The sequence below is a fragment of the Arvicanthis niloticus genome, chromosome 6 (genome assembly GCF_011762505.2).
Source record: "Arvicanthis niloticus isolate mArvNil1 chromosome 6, mArvNil1.pat.X, whole genome shotgun sequence".
Taxonomy (NCBI): Eukaryota; Metazoa; Chordata; class Mammalia; order Rodentia; family Muridae; genus Arvicanthis; species Arvicanthis niloticus.
This window is the reverse complement of record NC_047663.1, coordinates 45461402-45484474: the sequence shown is the minus strand read 5'-3', so window position 1 is coordinate 45484474 and position 23073 is coordinate 45461402. Positions and strand designations below refer to the sequence as shown.

General features: G+C 46.1%; 1 protein-coding gene across 1 annotated transcript in view; it reads right to left on the bottom strand.

Annotated features, from left to right (window-relative positions):
• The window catches only part of Nxn (nucleoredoxin), a 140230-nt gene that overhangs the window by 60638 nt on the left and 56519 nt on the right, over positions 1–23073 (bottom strand). The gene's annotated exons all lie outside the window — the stretch shown is intronic.

The following is a 23073-nucleotide window of genomic DNA, read 5'->3' as shown; positions in this document are numbered from 1 at the left end:
GGACACATCAGAATGGCTGACGAGTGTATGAAGGACAAGGGACAGCTATGCCAAGCAGCCCTGCATCAGGTCTCAAAGGCGGGATGAAAGGGGACTAGGGAGAGAATTCTGGGAATAGGAGTTTGTTCAAGATGACATGACCTATAACAAGGTTTGCATAAAAGCAGTATTTTAGCAAGACATGCATGACTTCACTTTTGCTATTGTTTTGTGCAAATGTGTGGTATTAAGGGTAGAGTTTAGGACCTTGAACACGCTAAGCAAGTGTTGTTCTGTGACCTGCATCCCACCAAGCTACACACCCAGTGCTTTGCATCAGAGTGGGAGGAAGACTCTAGAAAGGGTTACGAACTTTGCAGCCCATTTTATTCTCTAGTCCTCTATTTGGCCTGTTTGCCTCTTAGGAAACAAACTATCATTCGAAGTGAATGGCTGTTTCCTTTGCTCTTCACTCATGCCCCATTCTAAAGGAAGGGGCTTCCTGCCTACCTGGGGGACTACAATGCTGCCCTCTGATGCCCTTGAACAGTTTTAAATCAGGGCTGCAAATATAGCTCTAAATGATGGCATAGGATCCTATGAAAGGCAGAAAGAGGCTGGCACAAGGCGAGGGCCCATCCTAAGTTAAAGCATCTGTGTCAAGAACCCACCTGGCTGGAGTGCCTGACTTCTCAACTGAAGCAGCTCCAGGACCCCCAAGTCAGGCTGAGCAGACTGCAGTCACGAAAACTATGCAAGGCTATGGTCTTGTACAGAATCTTGCCAACATTATTCTTGGCTCTGCTAACATTGCTTTGGCTTTAGAAAGTCAATAAATAAAGCAAGCAGAAGGTCCCCTAACACCCAGGCTGAACTAAAGGGTTTGGCCTTTACTGAGCCAAGGGGAATATTCCATCCAAGGAGATACAGCCTGCTGGATACCTGACACTTTCACATGGTTTTTCCTTGGGAGGCCAGCAGTGACCAGGGAGGTGGCGCTACAAGTGAATCAAGGTTGCTAAGCTACCAGCAGACACAGTGGCTAAGGAACAGCCAGGGATACCAGGGGGAAACAGCAGAAGAATGGGAAGAGGGGGATAGGAAATGGAACCCCACCTGAATAGCAACCTTAAAGACTGACTGGCTGTTCAGTTTCAGTTTAAGGCACACTGAAACCCTTTCCAGTAATCCTCACATGAATAAAAGAATCTAAAAGCACCAGGCTGGGAGGCTCAGTGGTACACATGAAGCCCAGGGTTCCACTCCCCAGGAGAGAGGGAGGCAGAGGAAAGAGACAAAGACAGAAAGAAACAAGAGAGAGGTGGAGAAAGAGAGAAAGAGTGAACTTTTTTTTTTTTTTGGCCTGGTGATTTGGCTGCAACAACAGAACTGTTTTCCAGAAGCTCCACCCCCCTGATTGACTGGCAAGACCTTTCCAGGAAACAGCCACAGAAAATGTCATGGTAGGTAGGGGGTTGGGGAAGATAGTACCAATTGTGCAGTAACAGGGCAGTGTCTGAGTGTGCTCTGTCACCAAAGTCAGCAACAATGCTGTCTTCTGCACCATCTACTTGGAGATTTCCTAACTCCCAGACAGCTGTCAGTCCTTTATTCCTTTTACTAAAAGTTCTTGGCTTGGTGGCTGGTGGGTGGGGCGAGGGTGCTGGCACACACCTTTAATCCCAGCCCTTGGGAGGCAGAGGCAGGCCAGTCTCTGTGAGCTTGAGGCCAGCCTGGTCTACAGAATGAGATCTTACTCCAAAACCATTACACACACACACACACACACACACACACACACACACACACACACACTCACACTCACACACACGTGTACTTTGAGCTAGAATCAGGTTCTTACTTGTCAGAACTGGCTATAAAGTAAACAAATACAAATAAAACATGTGCTGGCCAATTAAGCAGGAATGCAGGCTCTGGCTGAGCCGTGACCCAGTTTTTCCATTCATGGCATGGGCGTGAGCCACCCTCAACTGCTTCTGCCTGGAGAGGAGGCTTTCCCTGCTACAAGCCTACCGCACCTTCTCTTCTTCCCTAAGGAAAAGATGCAAGCTTCCTCCTCACCCAATTCCCGCTCAGCAGAAAGGAAATAGGGTGGAAGAGAGCCTGGGCTTTGACCCCACAGAGGCCTGGTTTTGAGCCCTTGCTCAAAGCATGCACTCCCTCATTCACAAATCAGCCTTGAGTCTATAACTGACTCAGGTCGCTGAGGTCCTCAGCATCCGTACTTAGGAACGGTCTCGGTGATTCAACTTGGGTTCACTGGATAAGTAAAAGAAGACATGGTTTGTGAAAAGAGACAGGGTTTGGGCTTAAAATGTAAGAAGCAGGATGAATTCATCTCACAATATGGGGTTGGGGAAAGTTCAGCATGGTTTTATTAAAAAAAAAAAAAAGAATTTTTTTAACTTAAAGGAAAAGCATTCAAGAAAACCATGGAGTTTTCTATGAACATTCACACCGAAAAACACAACCAAAAAGCCAGAGGACATCCTAGATAAACTGACATTTACATTAACGCTGACATCCATTTGAAATTCCAGAGACAAGGAAATTAAAACCAAAGACATGGAAAGCCAGAAGACTAGGAGCTCTTTTTACATCTGAGGGCACAAAGAAGGCAGTACAGCCTCAACTGATGGATAGATTCTGGTCGGGAATGAGGTTCAAGTCTCAGCTGTACCACGCCCCAGCAAGGTGACCCCAGGCATCTCTGGAGGATTAAGTGAGAATACATCGCAGTGAGTAGCTGGTCCTCACGTATGGAAGATGCTGAATTAGTGATGAAGCTGCTGGTGCTGCAGAGACTCTCTGAGCCACAACACCTGGAGTGATGATACAATTCAAGGCAAAAAGAAAGACTTCGGGAGGACAGACATAAAAGACACAGGCAGCTCCAACTGTGGGGGCTGCAGAATGCACGAGGGTGGTGCCTGCAAGTTCAAGTCTAAGGCCTTGGAGGAGCAAAGCACCAGAATGTTCTGTCTCTGCTCCAGCACACACCGCATAAAACACACAACACTCCCCCACGCACAAAGGGCATGCAGGAACATGGTCTGCCTGTGATCCTTCTCACTAAATGCCTTACACTCCCGGAAGACCGGAACTTCAAAATAACAGAAGTCAACACCTTGTGTGCAGAGTGGCTTCATTAAACAGTGTCAAACATGCCAACGTGAACTCAGTGTCTAGACCCGATTAGGTTATTATGAAATAAACTTGATTAAGAACAAATCCCTCTTAACAAGAGCAAAGAGCCCAGCAAGTCTGCACATCGGAAGCTGTTCTCAATTACCCCTTTCCCTGTGAACTTCACAAGATGCCAGCAGGTGGGAGATAATTAAAGTTTTCATAAAACTTGTTCTACACGCCTCACTTGGAATCTTTTTGTTCCCGAAAGCTTTTCCCTCTCCGGTCTAAAGATGAACCCAGAAAGAAAGAAAGGACTTGTTTTTTTTTTGTTTTTTTTTTTTCCCTCCTCTCTCTCTCTCAAAAGAATGTTCTTCTGGTTACATTTGGGGTTTTATGACTTGAGACGGATGAGGGTGGAGGAGGTAATTTATGAAAAAGACTATTTCTCTTTACTCATATTTACATTCTATGAGGGAGTCAGTTTGCTTTCTCAACTCTCTTTCCATGCCCATCAGGGGATTGGAATCCTTGCTCCCATTCGACAAGATTTATGGAGCAATGAGAGGTCCACTGCTGATTCCGAGGTCCCTGGCTGCCCCGGCACACCATGAACGAGGCGTGCTGACTTGGAAGGTTTGCACTGTTCCCTTCTAGCCCTGTCTAACAGCATCCATCTGATCATGTAGAGCCCCACTCACACGTCCAACACACAAGTAAGCCTTTCAGCACAAATGCTACCTCTTCTTGAAGAGTTGTACTCTTCAAGGTCATCAGACTTTGCCCGACACAAGGCTGGCGCTATGAAAGTGAATGGTCAAGTGCACACCTGAGATCCCAGCGCTGGGGAGGCAGAGGCAGGTGGATCTCTGTATGTTCCCGGCCAGCTTGGTCTATATAGCAAGTTCCAGGCTAGCCAGGGCTACATAGAGAAACCTTGTCTCAAAACAACAAAAAAGCCCATGGTCATCCACTCCAGATGTCAACTCATGAGTAGTCACATGGAGACAAGAAGGGTAAAGGTCTTCCTTTCCGGAAAAGGAAGCCCAAGCAAGGAGAAAGAAACCAGGACGCTTGAACAAAAGGGACCTGTGCTTTTGGCTCTAGCTGGACCAGAGAGTGCATTTCACTTGAGAGTAACCCAAGACACAACGTCATGCACAACTCATCAATTATGATTTGGGCTCTTTTAATTAGACTGGGACCTTGGGGTTTGAATTTAAGGGACAGCCTTAGCGGGATATGTGGTGGTTATGGCTGGGATACTACCCACAAATGAGTCATTTTCCCTTGATGACACCCCAGCCTGTCCCAAAATCCAGACTCTTCCAAAATTCAAACACCTGAGACCTGAGGTGGTCTTACCAGCCCACTGTGCACCCAGCCCTCCTGGGCAAGCACCTGCTCTGCAAGGTCTCCCGCTCTTGACACTGGGGTGTTGTGCTGTGGTGGGCTGTTCTGTGCATTACAGCACTCTCAGCACCATCTCTGGCCTCTACCCAGTCGGGATTTTGTGACATTCTTTAACACCTCAACATGGTGACAGATGCACCGGTGGTTTTAACAGTGGCATGTCTCTGTACACTACCATGGTGAACTCAGTATTTGTGTCAGCTCTCTGTTGCCCTAACAACATACCTCAGATAATCAACTTAAAAAGAGGAAAGGTTTACTTTGGCTCATGGGTTTGGAAGTATTACACAATGGTCAGGTGGCTCCTGGCCTGTGGGTCTGTGGGAGGCAATACTTAATGGAGGGAGTAGAGAGTGGAGAAGTGCTCACCTGGTGAAGCCTGGAAAGCCAGAGGAAAAAAAGGAAGAGCTAGAGAGATTTCCTTGAAGGGTGCCCCACCCCCACCCCATGACAGAAAGGACCCCTACTAGGTCCTCCCTTTTAAAGACTTCCCCACATTTCCATAGTTCCCAGTTGGGGTTAGGCCTTCAACACTTGGGCCCCTAGGGAACATTCCAGATAGACTGGAACTAGGGGTACAGCTTAGTAGTAAGGGCTTGCCTGTGTTCAGAGTTACCCACAGAGTCTGGTGAAGACTGAGAGACAGGAACCCCAACAAACACACACCCCTGCTTTGTAGGATCTGCTTGAACACACTCCTTCCACCAGAATGCATAACTGAGATGTGATTACAGTGTGTTACAAATCCATCTGCTGCAGCCCCACTGGCAGCCAAACAGATGTCCTAAGGGCTGTCCCCAAACCCTCACTCTCCTGATTACCTCATCTCCTTTCCTTTATTGAAGCCCCTTATGATTTCACCTCCCCTAAGGAAAAGAACAATGTTCCTTGAAGAAGAAAAAAGAGATGCACACACCCTAGGAGAAACTCTGAAGGTCATTAACCACCATACAAGGCAAGGATGAGGACAGAGCAGCAAATATTACCTAAAGTGGCTACAACCGGGGGATCCAGCTCCTGATGGCTCACCCTGGTTGTGAGCCTGACTGCACTGAGTAGTGCCCAGGCGAGTGAGGCATACCGAAGATGTGTGTAGGTGTGGTAGCATTTCCAGGGAGGAAGACCAGCCCTGAATGTGAGCCAGCACCCACCCACACCCATACTCTGTACTAAAGGGAAAGGAGGAGGCCCACCTGCAAAGCCACACCCACTCTGCTCCCTGGCCACCCTAGGGATTTTCTCTCTGCCTCACCCTCCCTTCAGGATGCTCTGCCCCACTCCAGGACCAGAAACGGGGCCAGTTGATCACAGAATGAAACCTATCCAACAATGAGTCCAAATCAGACCTTTCTCTCGTAAGCTGAATCTGTTGGGTATTTTATTACAGCAATGAAAAATGCACAGCTTAGAAATAACTTAATCTTCTCCAATGTCACTCTTTTTTTTTTTTTTTTTCCTTCAATATTGTCAATACCTTCCGATGCACAACTTTTAGGGTCATAGGCCTACATAGGCTGTTCTGGTATCTCCCGGGGCTGTTTGGAGGATTAAGTTGACTTGTGTCTGTATACCTTTGAACATGGAGTCTGGCACATAGAACAGGCTTAACACCTGATAGTTTTAGCTGTTATCTTAGTGTTCACTTCACTTTAAGCTAAAATCTGAAGTTACTGAACTGTTCACCCTTCTACCTCACCTCACTCACACCAGTACAGGGCATTTCTATGGAATTGGAACTGTGTTCAGAGCTCTGTGTTCCCAGTGATTGAGACAATGTTATGGACCCACCTGTCCTGATTATTCACACAGCCTCCTGACCTCCAGATGCTACACATCAGTCTCTCCTTTTCTTCCAACTGGTCCTTTTCTAGGCTTGACTATCTAATGTACACCTCTCATGAAGCTGTCCCCACAGTAGGTAAATACCGATCAGTAATAGAAACTGCAGCCTGGGCAGCAGTGCTGCCACTGGTCACACACACGTGAGCTTTCAGGAAAGCCATGGGAAACCCAGGGCTGCCATACCCAGGAAAATCAATTGCTGTGGGAGAATGCAAACGGCTGGCCATCAGCTTCACGAAGGCCAGGCTGGAGGCAAGCCCAAGCCCAGCTCACCTGAGAGCAAGAATGCTCAGTCTGGGGAAAGGGAAGCTGCGAGTGAGGGTTCTGGTGGGAAAGCACCTGGGAGGGGACTCGGAGATGTTGAATTGGGCTGGGCTCGTGGCACGGTGGCTCTGTGGGACGGTACTTTTCCAGCATGTGCAAGAGTCCACTTCCAAATTCTGTCACTGCGACTGGGAAAGGCAGGGAGACAATAATAGGCAGCGGTGGCCTGGCTTTCTAACAAAGGACAAACGACTAACAAAAGTAATCACATGATGGGAGTGGTGCTTAATTTCTTCTTAAAAGCACCTTGCAGGGTCAGCCACAGTTTTAGCTTATCAGTCAGATGGAGAAAAGCAATCATTTAACTTAATAAGGGAAGGAAGAGAAGTGCCAGGCAGCCTCACTGATACTCCTCATGCTTCCGCTGACATGGAGAGGAAATAGAGAAATTACCGACAGTGCAACCTATTAGCTTCCTAATGCCTCGTCCCTGGTGACCAGCAACAATTTCTTCCACTCGGTGTTAAATGAATTCCTCTCTCACTATTACTTAAGGACAACTTGACACTCTGCATCTAGAAAGTTCTCTGGGTACTTAGCTTGCTGGGCAGTATGTAATTTCAAATAACTACTCACTCACTGACAGGAATGTCTTCCCTCCAGACATTCATCTTTGTGCCTATCAGTCCATCAGTCCCCCTCTAAGCCTCTCTGATGGGTTGTTGCCCTCACCCATGGCTCAGGGCTTCTCATTTCTTGGTGGCGGTGGTTCTCTGTGCATTGTAGGACATTTATAGCTCTCCTGTCTTTCATCACCCTGGTCTTCCAGAGTCTAGACAAATATCCTCAAGGGGCAACTTGAGAGGCACTGACCTGGTTCTGCACATTATGTTCTTTTAGCAAAACACACTCCTCCCAGTCCCCTATTGCCTGGGAAACACTGGTTCCATCTTTGGCTCTCAACAGAAAATAGGAAGTCGCTTCCTCTGAAAGACAGCTTTTCTTCTCCAGTTTCCCTTCCAAAGAAGGGCAGGGCTGGATGCCTTCTCTACACTTGGTCCTAAGTGCGCACCTGGTCCTGTTTGTGGACCTGACTCTGTGTGTGCACCTGACCCTGTGTGTGCACCTGGCCCTGTGTGTGCACCTGACTCTGGGTGTGCATCTGGCCCTGTGTGTGCACCTGGCTCTGGGTGTGCATCTGGCCCTGTGTGTGCACTTGGCTCTGTGTGTGCACCTGGCCCTGTGTGTGCACCTGGCCCTGTGTGTGCACCTGGGCCTGTGTGAGTACTTGGCCCTGTGTGTGCACCTGGCCCTGTATGTGTACCTGATCCTGTGCGTGCACCTGGCCCTGTGTGTGCACCTGATCCTGTATGTGCACCTGACTCTGGGTGTGCACCTGGTTCTGCACATGCTTTTGTCACAGTACCTTAATCACTGCATTACCCTCACCTCCTTCCTTCATGTAATATCTCACCTGCCCATTCGTTAACTCAACACATGGTGGAGTGTTGGGGACACTTGGGCTCAACCAACAATAGCATACAGAAGAGCCGTGGCTATTAATTAGAGCAATAAGGAAAATAAAGGATCTGGAGAGATGGCTTGGCCCTTAAAGGCACTTGATGCAGGACCCAGGCAACCTGAGTTCAACTCCCAGATCCTACATAAAGGTGGAGGAGAGAATAGACTTCGCAAAGTTGTCCTTTGACCTCCACTTATCCAGTGTCATCCATGAACACACACACACACACACACACACACACACACACGTTTTTTAAATACATAAGGCAGTCAATAAATAGGGAAACTAAGGCTTGGGAACAATGATTTTTCTCATGGCCATGGAGCAAAGCTCCTGAGTCCATGTTCTTTCTCCCTACACATTTCTGTCTCTTCCAAGAACAGACAGACACAGGCTAGAGAAAAATGTTCCGAGAATCTCTCTCTGTCCCAAGAAGGATGCATGCAGGCCATGGGTAGCACTTGATATTCTCCTTGGTGGGAAAGGGAAGGTGGTGAGTTTATTCACAAGCAAGATGAATCTGTTAGTTCAAGGAGAAACAAAACCAAATGGCATTCATTTTTCAAATTCTTGCCACTGGGAAGGCCCTCCACATTAGTACTTTATTAACAAGGCTAAAAAAATTTAAAAAAAAATCACTCACAAACTGATGTCTATAAAGAAGGTGGCCAACGAATGCATGCTTTTTTCTTTTAAAGGACAAAGAGGTTTGTGATGTTTGAACACTTGGGCTCATTTTGCAATGATGTTCACAGGGATCCAGCCGCTGGGAACATGTGCGGACTTCAGAGAGAGATGGAGTCTTCATTCTGCTCCTGCCCACTTAACTGCAAGTCCCAACCTTAGCATCCATAAAACCCAGGAAACGTGGCAGGGGACAGCATCTAAATTAAATGATGCCAGCTCCTCTCCTCTGCAGTTTATTCCAGGAAAGAACCTTGGCCTGACTTAACACCTCTCACAGAGACTGCCAGCTCTGTCAGACTCTGTAATTCCGCACACCAGCTTCCTTGGGCTCACTTTCCCTGGTGCTAAAACACAGAGCAGTTGCTCCCTTTAGCAGCAGGCACCATGTTCAAGGGCACACTGAAGGGGAAGGCAGTACAATGCCTGCAAGTTGTGGACACACCAACAGCAATAGGTTCAGTCTGAGTCAACTCACTGTCCTGCAAACATTTAAGGTGAAGTTCTGCCCTGGCCTCGATACTTCATGCACTTCCATCTGGAAGCTGGACAGTGGTACCCAGTGGGGGCTCCAGCTCAACTCTGCCATCTCCCAAAATATCCCTAGGTTTTCAGTTCCAGGTGTTGAGTCAAGGTTAAACCTGGAACCAGAAGAAAGTACTTCTACCACAAATTCATTCCTCACTGACTATAAACTATCCACCACGTACAAGAAATCTCTCTTCAGGCTGGGCGGCGGTGGCGCACGCCTTTAATCCCAGGACTTGGGAGGCAGAGGCAGGCGGATTTCTGAGTTCGAGGCCAGCCTGGTCTACAGAGTGAGTTCCAGGACAGCCAGAGCTACACAGAAAAACCCTGTCTTGAAAAACCAAAAAAAAAAAAAACTCTCTTCTACTCTCAATGTAAAACTCAACTTTTGTTCAGTAACTCAGGAACCATGAAGCTAATAGAAAAAGGTTGTTTGTGTGTCAGAGATGATTCCAGGGGCCTCACATCTACTTGGTAAGTTTTCTGACACAGCTACATGTGTGGCCCCTCAGGGGGAAAAATTAACACTGGGGCCACAGAAAAGACAGCTCAATCAGAAAATTTCTGGCCTCCCAAGCACAAGAACCCGAAGTCAACCCACAGACCCCTACATCTGATGCTGAGCGTGGTGGTAAACACTTGTAGTCCCAGGGCTGTAGAGGCAGAGACAGGAGGGTTCCTGAAATTTGTCAGCCAGCTTAATTTCTGTGCTCCAGGCCCGTGAGACGCCTATCTCAAAGAAGTTGACGGTGTCCCTGAGGACATCACTTAATGTTGTCCTCTGGCACATGCATGCACTTGCATACACACGCATATGCATGCACACATGAAATATCTAACATTTCATAACAACCTCTAATATCTACAGTGTAACAGAGGCAGGCACATCAGTGGAAGAAAAGTGAACACAGGAAAGACACTGCCTGCCTGGGTGGTCTTCCTTGACTTATTTTAACAGGCCGCTACAGGCTAGAGACAACTGTCAGGCACTGTCTACAGGCTATCTTTCCTCCACACCTGTGCATAGAGGAGTAAAGAGACAGCTAACAGAACACTGTGCCCTCCATCACACAGCCTGTGTGCACTCCCCTAAATAGCTCAACATGATGAGGGCCACAAGAGCAACAGCAGTAAGGCTAAATGTGGTGACTTGAGCCTTTAATCCCAGAATTCAGGATGCTGAGGCAGGAGGATTGTCATGAGCTTGAAGCCAGCCTAGACTATGTAGTGAGCACAGGTTAGCCGAGGCTATCTTAGGAAACAACACTAACCCAGCAACAATAAAAGCATCAGAGCCATTAGGGGCTTACTCCTTCCAGTCTATCAGGTTTTAAAAGTGTTTATTTTTACTTTATGTGTATGAATGTTCTGTCTGCAAGCATGTATGTGCATACACCACATGTGTGCATGTTGGATCCCTTGGAACTAGGGTTATGAATAATTGTGAGCTGCTGTGTATGTGTTAGATATTTAACCCAGGTCCTCTGTAAGAACAATCAAGTGCTTTTAACCTTGGAGCCACCTCTCCAAGTCCCCAGTATGACAGCTCTCATTTAACACAGAGAGCAACTCTTTTAAAAAAGATTTATTTATTTTACTTATATGAGTACACTGTAGCTGTCTTCAGACACACCAGAAGAGTGCATCAGTTCTCATGACAGATGGTTGTGAGCCACCATGTGGTTGCTGGGAATTGAACTCAGGACCTCTGGAAGAACAGTCAGTGCTCTTAACCACTCCAGCCCCCAGAGGTCAACTCTTGAGCTCCACTTTCTAGATGGAGCACTAAGGTCCAAAGATCTAAGAAACCTAATGGGCTTCCTGGGACATGCACAAAGCACCCAGACATCACAAAATGAGGAAGAGGAAGAAGTGGAGGAAGAAGAAGAGGAGGAGGAAGAGGAGGAGGAGGAAGAAGAAGATGGGGCTGACTAGTCAGCCTATGAGTGAGTGGATTGGCAAGATCTAAACCCAGACAGTTTCTACAGTCAGGGAGTCTGACATCTGCCTTAACTCAAAGATTATAATAACTCCCTCCTGGGGTGAACCCTCATAGACCCTCCACCCCCCAAAAAAACGGAAACTTGGTAACATTTACATCTCTTCATTTGTGGAAGAGTAAGCTCTCCCTGGACAAGGAGGGGTTAAGGCTGCATGTCCAGACTCAGAGCTCCAAGCTTTCTCAGTTTTCTGAGCTCAAGTCAGACATGTAACATTAACTTTAATGTAAATTTTTTTGGAAGTGATTCACATAGAATTCCTGCCAAGAATTTTAATAATTAGACAGAATTAGCTCAAACTCTGTCCCTACATGCCTAACAACATCTGCTGATCTGACAGTGATCCTGGAAGTTGTGCCGAGCCTGAGAAAGGGCAGGCTGGGCCTAGAGAAGGCTATGGCACTGGAGGTCAGCCTTGGAAGGCACCTGCCCGTTTCTATCTACATAGCCTCAGCCTTCTGTGGACCAACTCCCGTGCTGGCTGCATCCTTGCCACAGGTGCCATGGATGAGACAAGGAACATGCAGACAAAAGAACAAAGGGTCTAAAAGGAACACTTTTCCTAGTCTTTCTGCCCCAAGCTGTGGGTGTAAAGTATTTGTTTTTAATGTGGTCATTTCAGCCTTTCTCCTGCTCTGGTACAGCACACAGTGGCGGACAGGTCCATGTGACATTTTGTTAAGAGGAAGCAACCCACACAGCGTGCACGGGATAATTCCTGGAAGGCTATGGTACTCAAATCCTAAAAATGATATTCCAGTGATGGGACTGGGCCCGGAATGCAGCTCAGTGGTGGCGTGCTCCTGCAGCAACAGCCTGGATTCTGCCCCCAGCACCAAGAAACAAAAACAAAAGGGGGTTCAATTTTCTTTTTGAGACAGGGTTTCTCTAGGTAGCTCAGATAGGCTTCAAACTCAAAATCCTCCTGCCTCCACCTCCTGAGTACTAGGATTATAGATGCCTGCTTGCCCAAGGAACTTTCTCTCAGTTTGGTTCCCAAAGACCCAAAATCCACTGCCTGCCCCACTGCCTACCCCCAGTGCATGCCATCATACCCAAAAAGAAAACTATCTTCAGTTCATCCCTACGGTTTGCTATTCAGCAGCTCTGAGCTTCAGCTTCTTCAAATGCAAAGATAAAGGAAAGGAAAGGGAAAACAAAAAACAAAAAACAAAAAAACAAAAAATAAAAAACAAAAAAACTGCTAGGACAGCTTTCAGCTCAGAGCTCCAGTGTAGGACATACATTGTAACAACCACTGAATTCTGTGCTCTGTGTGGGGCTGTGCGTGGCGGATGACTGTTACTATGGCTGCCTTAAGAAAGGATTCCATCCTTACAGGTCAGTAATCTTCCCAAGGATCTAGAAACATTTCCCATACATCTGTCCTTCCTTCCTGAAGCATAAAAACAGAACTGACATCAACAGTTCCCTAGCAAGCTAGGCTTAGAAACACCAGCCTGAGTACCACCGAGGCAGAGGGATTTCAAGTTCAAAATCTGCCTGAGCAACAAAGTAAGTTCAAGGCTAGCCTGGGGGAACTTAATAGGACCCTGCCAAACAAACAAACCCCTAGAATTGGTACCATATTAGAAGCCAGAAACTTCATGAGAAAAATTCTACTATAGTTTCTGCGAGATACCTAAACTGGTTTTTGTCGGTCATAGTTAAATGGTTTAAGTGCCCCAGGGGCTGAGTGTGGTAGTATTTGGTAGACAGAGGCAGGAGGAACATCAGAAATCTGAAGTCGGCTCAGTCTACATAATAATGTCCATGCAGGCCAGGGCTACAAAGAAAGACTCTTGATCTCAAAAAGCAAGTAAATAAACCAACAAACCACAGAAGGATGAAAGGGAGGGAGGGAGAAGCTGAAAGGATGGCTCGCTCAACAGTTAAGAGCATGGGCTGCACTTGAATGGGTTTCAGAGCCCAGCACCCACAGTGGGCAGCTAGCAACCATCCTCTTCTGGCCTCCCAGAGCACTGCATGCACACAGTGCACATACCGACAAGCAGGCACGCACACATACATATAGATTTTAAAATGTAGTAACTAAAAAAAAAGAACAACAGTATCTTGATTGTAAAGCATACCGCTAGTATGGTCAGCAAATTCTGGAAGGAGCCAGCCGAGGGGATGTGAAGGGACAAAGGACTTGTCGGAAAAGAGCTAATTAATATGGAGCTAATTAATATCAGCTCCTGCCCCTCCCCATCCTGTTCCTGCTGTCTCTGCATCCTAAGAGATCCAGAAAATCACCTACTGATTTATATGACTGTTTCTGTCTGCAATATTTTAGGACTGAGAAGAGAATTACTGTCTAAATATTTCTTGCCAAACAAAAGACCTACTATCCCCTCCCCATCTTTTATGGAATAGAGACAACAATTCGATCTTGGAGTGGCAATTACATGACTAAGTGACTGGTGATCATTTTATGACAAGCTACTTAAAGGGAAAAGGGAACGCTTTTGTTTCCAAGAACTAACTGAAGGGCTGGAGTGCAGTTTAGCAGGAGTGTGCTTGCCCAGCATGCACCAGGGGCCCCCAACACCACAAAGGAAAAAAAAAAAGTAACTGTAGCCAGGGACCACATCTTTGTTTCCAAATCCATGTGCTGTATTTGACCCAAGTGCTGCTCCAGGAGGACAAAGCACACCGGCTGAAGGAGGTCATGAAGAGCATTGAGGGCAGAACCTCCACTTCACAGCTAAATTGGGCTTTCCTTACCGAGTGCCCACAGGATCCCCACAGGTTCTTCACGAAGGGGAGGAAGAAGAAGTACAACTTCCACATCCAGATAAGTTGTTCCTGGGTCAGCAGAAATTCCCCAAGTTTGTCTGGTACTTGTTAAGGGCTGCCCTAGTTACTTTCCTCATTGTTGTGAGGAAAGACCTCAGAAAAGCCACCTCAGGAAGGAAGTGTTTGTTTTGGCTCACAGTTTGAGAGTACAGTCTCTAATGGAAGGCAGGGTGGCAGGAAGATGAGGCAGCTGGTTACACTGTATCCAACTCTAATAGCCTACTTCTGGGGGCCAGGTCCTACTCCCTGAAGCTTCCACTGACTCCAGAAGGAGCACCCCCAAATGAAGAACACGCACCCAAAACATGAACTTCTGGGGACAATTCAGACAGAAACTGCAACAGGAGCTTTATCTGTCTCACCTCATTTCTCCCTCTCAGCTCCCTGGCAGTTAGGAGGTGAGCTGCTTGCCTCTATCATTCAAGCCACGCCCCTCCCCTCAAGCACCCTCTGCTGCTACACTTCAGGCCTTAAGGCCACAGGGCCAAATGGCCATCATATGAATCACTGGAAACAGTGAGCCAAAAAATAAATTTTCTTTCTTTAATTTGTTTTTCTCCTGTTTTGTCACAGTAACAAAAATCTGCCTAACACACCTTTGGGGAGAAGCCATCACAGGAAAATAGTATAGGACAGTGGTTCCCAAATCCTGGCCAGGGGCTCCCTGGGGAGGACTTCAGGGTCAGCCAGAAGGACCTTCAGCCACAACCACATGGGAACCAAAACTTACATGTAAACCAGAACTCAAAAGCCCATTAGAAAAGGGGTCTAAAAAGTCTATACAATCTTTTGATGTTAAAAGAGATCAGTTTTAGGTGGTGGTGCACACCTTTAATCCCAGCACTTGGGAGGCAGAGGCAGGCGGATTTCTATCAGTTGGAAGCCAGCCTGGTCTACAGAGTGAGTTCCAGGACAGCCAGGGCTGCTACATAGAGAAACCCTGTCTTGAAAAACAACAAAACAAAACAAAACAAAAACCAAAACAAAAAAAAAAAAAAAAAAAAAAAAGAAAAATCATGTTCTAAAAACTATAAACCAATTTAGAACTTCTATGAATATACTGCCAGCAAGTAATCCTTCTGTTCACAAGAGAACATATCTCAAAAATAGTTTAAGTTACAACAAACAAACAAATAAATAAATCGTACATGTCTTAGATTTTGGGACCAGTCAGATGATTCACCAGGTTAAGGTACCTGTCCCCAAGCCTGATGATCTGTTCAGTCCCAGGACTCTCTTTCTGTTTTAGTATCATACGGTATGGTAAAGTCTCATGTTGCAAATGTTCCTTCCCTGTAACTCTAGTGCTCAGGAAGCAGAGGCAGGAGGATCTTGAAAACAGGGCCAAAACCTGAGCTTTCTAGAGCAAGTTCCAAGTCTAGGCTGCAGCACACACCTTCAATCCCCAGCACTTGGGAGGTAGAGGCAAGTGGATCGCTGAATTCATAGTGAGCCTGGTCTATATAGGAAGTTCTAGCCCAGCCAGAACTGTACCATGAGACCCTGTCTTGAACAAAACACCCAGAAAATAACAATAAAAATGCTCCCAAACACAATCTCTCCCGACCCTCCTGGATTTCTGGAACGTGCTATTACTCAGCATCAGAATAGAAGACATTGTATTCCTTTTCTAGGGATATCAAAGAGATGGAGTTCTTGTGTGCCTTTGAGAACAGTCTCTAAATAAGATTCTGACAGCCCCGCACTGATGAGAGAAACAATAAAGGTGCCAACCCCCCGCCGTGACACTGACTGCACACTGCTCTGCTCCTGCTGTGTTTCTGAGGGGGATGAAAGGCAAAGGTCTGATAGTTTGTGTTCCAAAGGATGCGATCTTGAACTCCCCTGGGTACTGCCTACGAAAGGGTTACCATAAAGCAGCTCACAGCAAACGACACTTGTCTTAGGAGATATCACAAGCGATGCCCCATTTAATAGCTACATCTGTACCCAGAGATACTGAACAAAAATGCCTGTGACATATTCCCACCAAACAGGCAGGTTACTTGACATGAGAAAAATCTGAAATGTCGTTTTACCCACTCACTGGGACGTGCTCCTGGAGAATGCGTACAAAAACCAGTTTTTATTCTAAAGACTCCAGTGCTAGGCTGTAACCACGCCACACCTTTTAAATCAAACAACCCATGACTCCCGTCTCTAATCTTTGTAAGTGGCATCGAGCAATGATACAATGTCTTGCAAATGCTGTGGGGATGTCTCCAAGACCCCCCGAGCTTTGGTTTTTATAAAGAATGTATCATTGGTTCCAAGTTAAGTATTCAGTTGCTACAAACACTCAGAACTGATGATTTTTCAAAAAATACTTTCTACATACATACAGCATTATTACTTCTATGACTGGATGCCAACAAATGTGGTCAGTATTATTTCCAGATTCTTCTGGCAATCCTATTGCCTGTGCTGGTCAGCTCAATCATATCTGTCCTCGATTACTCCATCTTCGGTTGCTTGCAAACTCAGAATGGCTTTTACAAGTGGAAACGGGGCTGAGGGCGTGACGGGGAGGGGAGTGTTTAACACCTGAGCCCCTCTGATTGGTGTCCAGTTGGCGATGTAGGCGGAGCTTTCCTTCGGGCTCACACAGAGCAGCTTAGCTGGGGCCTGGGAAACAAAGAACTCCCTCCGCCCCGCAGACGCACTGGAGAGGCCAGCTTCCAAGTTCTGGGGGGTTCTGGCTAGGCCTTAAGAAGAGCCCTTCTCACTCTTGTTTATCTTTTTTAGCTTTAAAAACTTTTTAAAAGTATGTTTTGCTAGTTAACTCCAATCTGCATACTCTCGAAGGACTCTAAGTTCCCACAGTACATGTGTGTTCAATTTTATAGCTCCGCATTTGATACGTATAGCTTTGTGACTGTTCAAGGCATTTTTTTTTTTTTTTTTTTTTTTTTTTTTTTGTGAACATTATGTTTCTGTCTCCCCAGTGGTACTTTAAACTTTTTTTTTTCTGTTTGTTTTTTGTTTTTTTGAGACAAGGTTTCTCTGCGTAGCTCTAGCTGTCCTGGAACTCACTCTATAAACCAGGTTGGCCTCAAACTCAGAGATCCTCCTGCCTCTGCCTCCTGGGTGATGGAATCAAAGGCTAGCACCATCACCGTCTGGCTGTCATTTTTCCTTTTTAATGTTGAACTACACTTTTATGAGTTTTTTTTTTCTTCCAGTTATAAAAACAAAGCATGCATCCTCATGGTAAAAATTTTCATGTAAAATTTTTTCTCTCCTCAGATCCTAGTCTAATACTCAGAGCAACCCCCTCACAGGCTTCTTATATAGCTGTTCCTGCACACAGCGCATGCAATTGCACATATACACACACATACAATGCATAATTGTTCTCCTCACTCTTTTAAATAGTTGGGCCAGTTATCAGCTTATTACCTCTTAGCAGAAAAAGAAAAAAATATTTACAGGTCACAAATCCAGGACTAGAGTGATAGTGGCTTAGAGCAGTGGCTGCTCTTGCAGGGATCCCCTGGCTGGATTCCCAGCACCCCCATGGCAGTTCACAGGCATCTGCAGCTCCAGCTCCTGACCGTCCAGCACCCTCTTCTCAGCTCCTCAGGCACCAGACATGGACACGCTGCTCATACACACTCGAGAGCAAAACACCCATACAAATGAAATTAATAATAACAATAATAATAATAATAATAATAATAATAATAATAATAATAATAAAAGGTCAGGCAACAAAGTGTGTATCTAGGGCTGAGAGACACAGTTTTTAATGAACAAACAGGATTCCATTCTATGGCCACACTATAAACAGACTTCTTTTTCTTCTCTCGATGTGGGAATCCAACCCAGGGCCTTCTGCATGGGGGGCAAGTGCTTTAGCATGGTGGTCCATCCCTGATCCACTAACAAACCCTTTACTAACAGACATGTGTGTTTCACATTTTGCTGCAGCTGCAAACGATGCTTCAGTAAACACTTTTGAACATTCCGCGTCTATGAACATTGCTGTAGACACTTTTGTTTATATTTGTAAGACGTGTTGGATAAATCCCTAGAAATTGGACTAGTAGTTCAGATTACATATATTTTAAATTCCCGGAGGTGTTGCCAAAGAAACCTCCTCCATTTGCACTCTGCCCGTGTGTGTGTGCCTGCCTCAACACACTCTCACCAACACCGTATGTCATCAAATGCTCCTTTTGCCAACCCAATAATCACATATTGTATTTCATTAGTTACACTTCTTTTATTCTAAGTGGAACCAGGTATCTTTTATAAATATGTTTATATTTCTTTGTCTGTTCAAATTCTTTCCTCAAATTGACTTTAAAAGCCTTCAGTGCCTGAGGGGGGAAAAAACAACAACAAAGATCCAAATGGCCCTAATCTCTCTCATGTATATTAGAAATGTCTGTCCCAGCCCTTGGCTTATCATTTGATCTGGGGTTTTTTTTGGGGGGGTGTTTATGTTACAGTTATCTCGTTTATGGTCACCAGAACAATCTATATGAATTTTCTGAACACAAATACAAATAGGCATCTTTTGGTATCTATGGGAGACTGGTCCACGATGCCTGTAAGAACACCCAACTCTAAGATGCTCAAGTGCTTATATAAAATGGTGTTGTGCCTTTACATGCCATTCACGCCCACCCCAGCCCTCGAAACACCTTAATCCTCCCTGGATTGTTTATAATACTTAATGCAATGTCAAATGCTATGTACGTGGCTTTATTGTTGAATCAATACTGTTAAGGAAAAAGCCTGTATGTGCTGTACAGAAGAGATTTCCCTCCAAATAGCTCTTGCTTTGTTTCTTGAGACAAGGTTTCTCTGTATAGCCCTGGCTGTCCTAGAACTCGCTCTGTAGACCAGGCTGGCCTTGAACTCACGGAGCTCCATCTGCCTCTGCCTCCTGAGTGCTGGAATTATATGCTACCATGCCTGGCCCAAATCTTTTGGGGTTTGTTTTGTTTTGGCTACTTTTGGTTTTGCTAGACAGAAACCTAGGTCTAGAACTTACTAGGTAGCCAGGCTACCAGTAGCCTGGCATCAATCCTCCTGCCTCAGCCTTTCAAATTCTGGGATCACAGATATAAGTTACCAGGCCCTTTGTTGTATATGTTTGACCTGACATTGGTTTGAATCCAAGAATGTGAAGTCTACATATATAGAACACTGACTGCACCTATTAATTTCTTTTCAGTTTAAACAGAAAAAAAAAAAAATCCAAAAATCCTTCCCCTGGTTTTGTAAAACCTGGAAGAGCACACAGTTATTAGCTAAATCACTGCCAGGACACTCAGCAAAGCCAGTCATCAACAGGGTATCTAAAGGCTGTGACACAGCCCCCATTGGCAGACTGATTGCCTAGCATGCATGAAGCCTTGGGGTCCATCTCTCAGCACCACATACAACTGGATATGGTAGAATATGCCTGCAATCATGGAGGTAGAGGAAGGAGGATCAGAAGTTCAAGATTATCCTAAACTAAATAGGGAATCTGAAGTTTGCAGTCTGGACTATACAGGACCTGATCTATTCAAAGTAATAAGAAGAAAAACAAACAAAAACTCCCTGGCATCTGCAAACCTTTGGAATGGCAAGGTTTCCTCGTTGTATTTTGGATGTCTATATGCTTATTCACTTTCTGGCTTCCAGTACCCTCTTTGCCTCAAGGCCTTGGCCCTTAGCTGATTCAAAACAGCAGTGACCACAGATAAAGCTTTTGGCCCTGGTCCTGCTTCCAGATATTGTACAACAAGCCAGTTCAACTGGTTAAGAAAGATCTGGTCAATGTTCCAAATTGCTCAGCATGAAGCCAAAGGAGAGAATGCAATGGAGTGTGCCCTCTAACACCTATGATGCCGACATGCCACGAAGAGATGGCATGTTCTCACAGGACTCTTCTGTCCTCGTTCCCTTCAGTAGAAGAGCAGACATTACTGCCATGTAAGTGCTGGTGATGAGCCAGGAAGATGGCTGGAGTTGGTGTGAGCATGAAGACTCGGCCTTGGATTCCCAGATCCCACGTAAGATCTGGTGTGGGGCAGCGCACCGTGCCACCAGACTAAAAACCTGGTAAGGTCAAGAGGACTTAGGAACCCTGGCAATTCTCATAATTGAGACTGGTAGGCGTTTAAATCTACTCTCAGTCAGGTTCCTGTCCTGGAACACGTGACCACGACACCCCATGTGACAATCAGTCATGTAAGGACAACACCTGTAGCCCTTCCACATGCAGATGAGGCATCCCTAACATCTCAGACCAATAGAAAGCATCCACCGTTAGACCCCAACCTACCCCCAAATGTTTATAAGATCCTACCCACAAGGAATAAGGTGCATGAGTTATTTCACCAAAGACTGTCTGAGAGTGCCTGTCTTATCCAGCTGTAACACTCCAGGGAAGAGTATTCTCTCCCAAAGCTTTTGTCTCTGGAAGCTGCTTGAGCCTGCCATAGCCACTTTCTGCCCGACCTTGGCTCCTAGAGTCCCACTGTGTCATACCGCCTGCTACCGACTCCAGGGAAGCAGTGGTGGCCCAGCAGCTTGTCATGCTCTGGCTCCCCCCTCTAAGAGCTGCAACTCTTTGGCTGCTTCAGCTGGGCCAGAGCCCTGCAGATCTCCTCGGATAGTGCCCAGTATGCAGACTGGCAGTCTGGTATGGCAGTGCTTAGCTGTAATCCTAGTGCGAAGTAGTAGACACAGAAGGGGGACCCTGGCCTGCCACTGTAGTTAAAGAGTTTCATAGCGAGACTGTCTCAAAAGTAAGGCAGAGAGTAACACAGGAAGAAACAGGACATGTGCACATAGAAAGCACCTTGTGGGACCTTCGATCAAACTCAAGTTGTCAGGATTAATGGAAAGTACCTTTAACCACTGAGCCATCTCCTTCCCCCACCCCCGTTTTAGACAGGATCTTTCTACATAGTCCTAGTTGGCCTTGAACTCACAGAGATCTACCTCAGCCTCATGAGTGCTGGGATTAAAGAGATATGCCACCATGCCTGGCCTTCCATTGACTTAGCTTGATGGTCCCCTTCATCTTATTTTTGAGACAGAATCTCTCTCTGAATGTGGGGTTCATGAGATTTGGTTAGACCAGCTTGCCAGCAAGCCTCAGGGATCCCTCGGTCTCCTTTCGCCAGCACTGGGATAGGCACACACCACCACACATGGCTCTCCCACAGGTACTGGGAATCAAACTCAGGTCCCCGTGTTGAGCAGCAAACATTTGACCCACTGAGTCATCTCCCCGACTCCCAGTTTTACTTACTTATTTAAGAAAATTTTCCTAAGTGTTTGCCACCTATCTGCACTTTATTGCACAGTACTACTATAACATAAAATTAAAGAAATCAATCTCAGGACATGGTTAAATGACAGTGCCTCATGAGGAAACATGAGATTGCACTCTAGCTAGATAACAAGGGCACCTCGGGGGCTGGAAACTGGACGTGGCAATAAGCTATGCATGGCGGGGCAGGTTCCAAGACACGGACATGAACCGTGAGAGGGCCATCACTCACAGGCCGGAGCTGACTTCCAGGCTCCCCGCAACGCCCACCCTACTCCCTGCCCCCAACTTCTTTTTCTCCTATTCCCTTGGAGTTTTGGTCTCCAAGCAATCAGTTCTGTGTTTTTATTTCTATGCTCAATTTTAAACCACATTTTATAAAGCGCTTCTTGAAAGGCAAAGATTGGGGGAAGAAATACTGAGGCTCTTAAGAGCCCCTGTCTAGCTGCCAAAGCATTGTTTTAGTCAAATGTCAAATGAAAGGGGAGAAGCAGAATGATGATTTTATTTGAATTGCTTCCAAAGAAAAGTAACCTCCGGCTAAACTTGAGGCCCACTCTGCTGGAAACCCTGGCATGTCGACAACAGAAATGGAAGCAGAAAATTGCATCTTCCAGAAAGCATGGTATCAAACAGGAGAAACCGCAAGGAGTGATAAGCTTCGAGGTCCCTGTGGCTCGGGATGTGTTTTAGCCTTTTCTACTTACCCTGCTGAAAATGAAATTACTTAGAACACAACCTTCCCTTGCAGAGGGCATTTGGAAATGATTAAAGGTTAACTCTCTTGTTTTAAGTAAAAACCAATGTATTAAATTTCAGATTTACTGAGCTAGAAAAAAAAAAAAAAAAAAAAAAAAAAAAAAAAAAAAAACAGACAATAGAACAAACATCCAAACTTTAAAGCTAAGGAAGGCTGGGAATGTAGTTCATGTCGGAACATGCCTTAGCATGTGCAAGGCCCTTGGTTAAAATCTCAGCCCTGTTCTGTGACAATCCCCATACAACTCAAATGCAACTAGGAAGACTTCAGGGTGCGGGTAGACAGTCCCTCCTGGTGAACATGAAGCTGTGCCCAGCGACCTTAGCTACTGTAAGCACCCAAAGACTCCTCAGTTTCTGCTGTCCAGGGCCACTGCGGAGAGATCCTGGACATGAAGCCCATAAACCACGGCAGCCAACAGGCGTCAAGGCTGCTCACCACTCTAAGCTCTGCCTTCCAAGTTTTCAAACCAAGCAGATCTTTTCCGTGGTCTTTATCTTTGGCCATTAATCACATTTATTAGACACTCCAGTATGTTCTGTGATACATGCTGGAATAACAAATCAAACAGGCTTTGCCTCCCCGACGGGAGAGCTGGTCTGTGTGTGAGTGAACGTGGGGACTGGGTGCTCCACGTCTGTGGCTCTGAATCTCTGAATCCCTGAAACTGAAGTCAAGACACAGGTGGCATTGTAGCAACTGTCCCAGCTCGTCCGGGCTCTCCTGAGCCTACTCCTACTCTCCAATCATGCTGCCATCTTACTCCAGATCCATCTTCACTCTCCATCCTCTCTGAGCTTAAGTGTTGATGGCTGCAGGCCATCAGGAGCTTGGCGCCAACCCACCTCATTAT